Source organism: Bison bison, unplaced genomic scaffold (assembly GCF_000754665.1).
Source record: "Bison bison bison isolate TAMUID 2011002044 unplaced genomic scaffold, Bison_UMD1.0 scf7180017864057, whole genome shotgun sequence".
Classification (NCBI taxonomy): Eukaryota; Metazoa; Chordata; class Mammalia; order Artiodactyla; family Bovidae; genus Bison; species Bison bison.
In genome coordinates, this window is record NW_011494629.1 from 3,521,165 (window position 1) to 3,528,495 (window position 7,331).

A 7,331-nucleotide genomic window follows, 5' to 3' on the forward strand; every position below is an offset into this window, starting at 1 on the left:
AAAGCAGAAGATATTAAGAAGAGGTGGCAAGAATACACAGAAGAACTGTAAAAAAAGATCTTCACGACCCAGATAATCACGATGGTGTGATCACTCACCTAGAGCCAGACATCCTGGAATGTGAAGTCAAGTGGGCCTTAGAAAGCATCACTACGAACAAAGCTAGTGGAGGTGATGGAATTCCAGTTGAGCTATTCCAAATCCTGAAAGATGATGCTGTGAAAGTGCTGCACTCAATATGCCAGCTTATTTGGAAAACTCAGCAGTGGCCACAAGACTGGAAAAGGTCAGTTTTCATTCCAATCCCAAAGAAAGGCAATGCCAAAGAATGCTCAAACTACCACACAATTGCACTCATCTCATATGCTAGTAAAGAAATGCTTAAAATTCTCCAAGCCAGGCTTCAGCAATATGTAAACCATGAACTTCCTGATGTTCAAGCTGGTTTTAGAAAAGGCAGAGGAACCAGAGATCAAATTGCCAACATCTGCTGGATCATGGAAAAAGCAAGAGTTCCAGAAAAACATCTCAAGGAATACTTGGGAATTAACTGAGGAATGGATGATGGAAAATTATCAGTGGAATATGAGAACTAAATCTTAAGTGGGTAAATCCCAAGGTTAGTATAAACTGATTGAAGGAAGTGTAGGGTACAGACTTGACTAGGGAAAGTAGTGTGAGTTAGCCATATCTTTTTATGACAGTACTATAATACAATTCATTTGTATTTACAGCAAAACTATTTTAAGACAGCTTAAAATGTAAAATTTTAAGTTAAAGTGCAGTTTATGTTAATTTTTCAAAAAAGAATCTTGTTCTGTGAATTCAGTATGAGAAAGCTTTCACCCAAACCAATATTTATGCATCAGATAATTCATAGGGGAGAGTTCTTCGTATGATTAAATTTGAGTACAAGTGCATTCACAAATTATACTTCTTTAGAGAAACTCATTTTGGAGGGAAAACCCTGTAAAAGCAATAACTAGAGAACTCCACAGTTGGAAGTTATCAGAAAATTTCTGTTAGAGCAAGATTAATGCACTAAATGGAATATTTTCTTTCATAAATCAGTTTTCAGTATTCTGTACTTATACAGAAGTATTTCTTAAAAGTGAGAAAGTTTTCTTACACAAGTCAGTATTATAAATTATTCATTTATAATTTATGTAATTTATATTTTCAAAAAGGCTTCCCTGGTGGCTCAGATAGTTAAGAATCCACCTGCAATGCGGGAGACCTGGGTTGGGAAGATCCCATGGAGGAGAGCATGGCAACCCACTCCAGTATTCTTGCCTGGAGAATCACCATGGACAGAGGAGCCTGGTGGGCTACTCCATGGGGATGCAAAGAGTTGGACATAACTGAGTGACTAAGCATACACAATAGAAAGGCCCTATGATTATTGTAATTTGTATATGTCTCTGCCCATGAGTTACACCTTACTAACAACAGATAAATAACTAAGAAAAGTAAATCTTCTAAGAATATATCATTTTCTTAAAATGCCACAAAATTAATACTAGGAAGAAACTATATATTTGATACAGTGGAAGAAGTCTTCCTCTAGAAGCAATTTTTCATCTTGTTTATTTCTTAGCTTTCATGCTCATGTCTGTAGAACAAGTGAGGATAAATAGGCCAGTCCAAAAATTGCCTCTCTTTTAATTAAAAACACACACACATGTGCATACATGCAAAACTTTATTAAGTGTGACATATTTTGTCTCTTGAATTTTATACTTTCTCAATTCTCAGTAACTCCAGCCATCAACAGTCTGTCAACAGATAAGCAATGTTGATGAGCTTCTTATATTTTTCTTTTTACACATGATCACATATGGACACACTAATATGTTATTTGTGCACACATATGTGTGTTTTCATTATCTTAATATAGAATTATACATGCATTACATGCATTTTTGCATCTTTTGCACTCAGTAGTACTTTTAACCAGCTGAAGAGCCCATGGTGTGGACATGCCATATTTTTTTCAACCTCTTGCCACTGTTTATTGACAGTTTTGCCACGAGGAAAACTGATCCACCATCCTCAAGAGGTGGCACAGAAAACAGGTTAGAGGACAGTATAATCATGCTCTTACCTACCAGAGCCTTCTTTTCCCTTGTTAAAATGAGATTGATGGATTGAATTGTGTTTTCTTATATTAACAGGAGAGCTTCCCTGGTGGCTCAGAGGGTAAAGTGTGCCTGCAATGCAGGAGACCTGAGTTTGATCCCTGGGTCGGGAAAATCCCTGGAGAAGGAAATGGCAACCCACTCCAGTACTCTTGCCTGGAAAATCCCATGGACAGAGGAGCCTGGTAGGCTGCAGTCCATGGGGTCATAAAGAGTCGGACACGACTAAGCGACTTCACTTCAACTATATTAACAGAGGTTGCCAGATTTCTCTTGAATAAGACTAATATTTCATAATTCTAATAGTATAAAAATGTGCCCTTCCCCTCTATTAAAAGTAGCTATTATTCTTTAACCTTGAGGAATTTTATGATTTCAAAGTGATAACTAGTTTTATTTTAATGGATATATTGATATACCTGTTTAAAAGTTCCTTTACCACTTTGCTAATTTGCAGGTTGTCTTTATAAACTGTTCATAAATTTTGCTTTTTGGATTGTCTTGTCAGTATGTTACAGCTCTTTATATACTAAATATAGTAACTTAAAAAAAAAACTTATTGTCTCTTGACTTTGTATATGATAGTTCTCATTCATAAGTAATTTTTTTACATGTTTAAATATGCCCGTCTCTTCTTTCATAGTTTCTGAAGTTCTAGTCCTAGTTAAGCTTTATATATTACATTTAAGTCCCCTACTTATGAATAAGTTCCATTCTGAGCATTGTTTGTAAGTCAATTTGTTCAAAGAACACTTTCCCCTGACATCTTTACCCACGGAATGGTACAATATGTCCAGGAATCATGCTTTTGTAAACCTGGGAATTGGGCCCAGATGCTAAAACCTGTATTTTTCACCTTAGGAAACTGGAAATATGTGGCCTCATCCTGCCAGAAAAACCCACTGGTTCATCTTTCCTTTCATTGCAACAGCTTTGGTTGAGTGTTTTATTTTTCTGAAAGAAATGGGCTGTTTGCCACTTCTTGCTGGGAAGTCCAATACTACTGTTTCACTTAATCAGTGTCATAACAGGTATGGCAGTCAGCACTCAACACTTTCCTCTGACACTGTACCTTTCTCATGGAAAGGTACAGTGTGTCCTAGGAGTGTCTTTACACAGTTCTGAAAGTGCAGGGAAACATGATTTTGTGAACCTGGGAATTGGGGCCTGATGGCAAAAGAAGTATTTTCCCACTGTGAAAGCTGGATGGTTTCAACCTCAAAGCTGCCAGAAAAACACACTGTTTCATTTTTCTCATTAAAGCAATAGCTTTGGTTAAGTTTTGGAGTTTTGTGAAAGCAACAGGCTCCTTCCGACTTCAGGCAGGGAAGTCACCTGACAGTATGGTTTCACCCACTAAGAATAACAACAGGAATGGAAATCAACTCTCAGAGAACAGTCTCCCCTGACATCTTTTCTCATGGAATGGTACAGTGTGTCCTGGGTGTGTCTGTACACAACTCTGAAGCTGCCAGGAAACATGCTTTTGTGAACCTGGGAATTGGGCCCTTATGGTAAAACATGTATTTTCCACATTTATAAGCTGGATAATTCCAGCCTCAAACCTGCCAGAAAAACACACGGGTTCATTTTTCTCTTCATGACAGCAACAGTTTTGGTTAAGTTTTTGAGTTTTCCAAAAGAAACACTCTGCTTGCCACTTCTTGTTGGGAGGCTATCTGACTGTACAGAATCCCCTAATCAGGGTAACAACAGATATGGCAGTCAACACTCACAGAACACTGCCCTGACAACCTTTTTCATGGAATGGTCCAGTGTGTCATAGGTGTGTCTTTACACAACTCTGAAACAGCCAGGAAACATGCTGTTGTGAACCTGGGAATTGGGCCCTTATGGTAAAAGTTGTATTTTTCACCTTTGGAAGCTGGATAATTCCAGCCTCAAACCTGCCAGAAAAACACACTGGTTCATTCTTCTCTTCAATACAACAGCTTCTGTCAAATTTTGGAGTTTTTTGAAAAACAAACAAACAAATAACAGGCTGCTTGTCACGTCTTGCTGGGAAGTCACATAATAGCACCATTTCAGAGTAACAGCAGTACCTAATCAGGGTAAAAGCAGGTATGGCAGTCAACACTCACAGAACACTCTCCTCTGACCTGTTTTCTCATGGAATGGTACAGTGTATCCTATGAGGTCTTTACACAGTTCTGAAGTTACAGGAAAGCATGATTTTGTAAACCTGGGAACTGGGAACTTATGGCAAAAGAAGTATTTCCCCCAGTATAAGCTGCATAGTTGCAGCCTTAAACTTGCAAGAAAAACATACTTCTTCATTTTTCTTTTCATTACAACTGCTTTGTTCACAATGTTGAGTTTTCTGAAATAAAAAGCATGCCTCCAACCTTTTGCTGGGAAGTCATCTGACCATAAAATTTCACCTAATCAGAGTAACAACAGGTATGGCAGTCAACACCCATAGAACACTGTCCCCTGACGTCTTTTCTCAAGGAATGGTACATCGTTTCATAGGAGTGTCTTTACAGAACTCTGAAAACGCAGGGAAACATGTTTCTGTGAACCTGATGGCAACAGTGTTTTCTCATTGTGAAAACTGAATAGTTGCAGCCTCGGTTTGGCCAGAAAAACACACTGGTTCATGTCTCTCTTCATTATAACAACAACTTTGGACTGGTTTTTTAGTTTTCTGAAAGAAACAGACTGTTTGCCACTTCTTGCTGGGAAGTCCTCTGACAGGACAGATTCTCTGATCAGGGTAACAACAGGTTTGGCAGTCAACACTTAAAGAACACTCTACCCTGACATCTTATCTCATTTGGAATGGTACACTGAGTCCTACCTGTGTCTTTACACAACTCTGAAATAGCCAGAAAACATGCCTTTGTGAACCTGGGAATTGTGCCCTTATGGTAAAAGCAATATTTTCCACCTGTGGAAGCACTATAATTGCAGCCTCAACCTGCCTGAAAACCACACTGGTTCATTTTTTCTTCATTCACAAACAGTTTTGGAAAAGTTTTTGAGTTTAATGAAACAGGCTGCTTGCCACCTCTTGCTGGAAAGTCACCTGATGGTAGTTTCACCTAATCAGCGTGACAACAGCTATGGCAGTTGACACTCAAAGAACACAGAACATTCTTCCCTGAACTCTTTTCTCATGGAGTGGTACAGTGTTTCCTACATGTGTTTTACAAAGCTCTAAAATGCAGGAAAATATGTTTTTTTTTTTTAAACCTGGGACCTGGGGTCTAATGGCTAAAGAATTATTTTCCAATTGTGAGAGCTCAACAGTTGCAGCCTCAGTCCTGCCAGAAAATCACACTGGTTCACTTCTCTATTCATTATAACAACAGCTTTGGTCTAGTTTTCTATTTTCTGAAAGAAACAGGCTGCTTGCCACTTCTTCCTGGGACGTCCTCTGACAGGACAGATTCACTAATCAGGGTAACGACAGGTATGGCAGTCAACACTCACAGAACACTCTCCCCTGACCTCTTTTCTCATGGAATGGTACACTGTGAATTTCTCCATATTTCAGCCCAGAAACTGGGGGCACAGAGTTTCCTGCCTGAAGTACTAAATTTTCCATATTTTAGCCCCAAACCTGTGGCGCAGAGTTTACTGCCTGAAATATGAAATTTTCTATATTTCAGCCCAGAAACTTGGAGTGTAGAGTTTTCTGCTTGAAATATGAAATTTTCCATATTTCAGCCTGGAAACTTGGGGTGCAGATTTTCCTGCCTGAAATATGAAATTCTCCATACGTCATCCAGGAAAATTGGGGTGCAGATTTTCCTGCAAGAAATGTCAAATTCTCCATACTTCATGCAGGAAAATTGAGGCACAGATTTTCCTGCCTAAAGTGTGAAACTCCCCATATGTAATTCAGGAAAACTGGGGTGCAGAATTTCCTGCCTGAAATGTGAAATTCTCCATATTTCATCCAGGAATGCTAGGGTGCAGAATTTCCTGCCTGAAATGTGAAATTCTCCATATTTCATCCAGGAATGCTAGGGTGCAGATTTTCCTGCCTGAAATAGGAAATTCTACACATTTCATCCAGAAAAATTGGGGCTTAGATAAAAATATGGGAAATACATCTTCAGAGTTAACACCTTTTGAATTGTTTTTGAAAAAATCATCAAAATTTTTATGCATCTTATGACGGTACTCATTATCAGAACATAGGCTTGGTAAAATGTGACTTTTGCATCACTTCCTTGTCCATATTTATCTTGTTGGTAGATTCTTTGGCCTCTTCTGACTAGTTCTTTTTGAAGCAAAGATTAAAGCAGTAAATCTAGTTTATGTGATTTATAATAATCTCATCCAAAGTAATTTCTCAATTGGTTTTTCTGTTGTATAAAGTTTTCCATTTTCATTTTGTTTCTTTTTTCTTCTTGTTTTTCTTTTGTGTTTGTAGCTCTACATCAAATATTTTTTGTAATTGTATAGTATATTAACATGACAATATTTGTGTTGCAATACAACATAATTATTCAATATTTTTACAGAATAAATTTTATTTAAATATGACCAAATTGTGAGTTGCTTGCTGGTTTCAGAGATGAATTCCTTGTGGATATCTTGGTTTGCAAATATTTCTTCATATTCTGGGTTGCCTTCTTCATTCCTTAAGGTTTCCTTTCCTGGGCACCTGCTTTGAAATTGAAGTAGGTCATGCTTTGCTGTTTTTGGTTTATTTCTCATGGCTCTAGGAAATGGATTCCAAAAGACCTTGTAATGTTGTCATCCAAACCCCAAAAGACCTTGTAGTTTATATAATCCAGTGTCCTGACTATGTTTTCCTTAAGAATTTCATAGACTCCCTCCTGACCTTGAGATCTTTATTATTTGGAGTTAATTTTGTGTATGGTACATCGTGAGAAATGCTGGGCTGGAAGAAGCACAAGCTGGAATCAAGATTGCCGGGAGAAATATCAGTAACCTCAGATATGCAGATGACAGCACCCTTATGGCAGAAAGTGAAGAGGAACTAAAAAGCCTCTTAATGAAAGTGAAAGAGGAGAGTGAAAAAGGTTAGCTTAAAGCTCAACATTCAGAAAACGAAGATCATGGCATCAGGTTCCATCACTTCATGGGAAATAGATGGGGAAACAGTGGAAACAGTGTCAGACTTTGATTTTTTGGGCTCCAAAATCACTGCAGATGGTGACTGCAGCCATGAAATTAAAAGACACTTACTCCTTG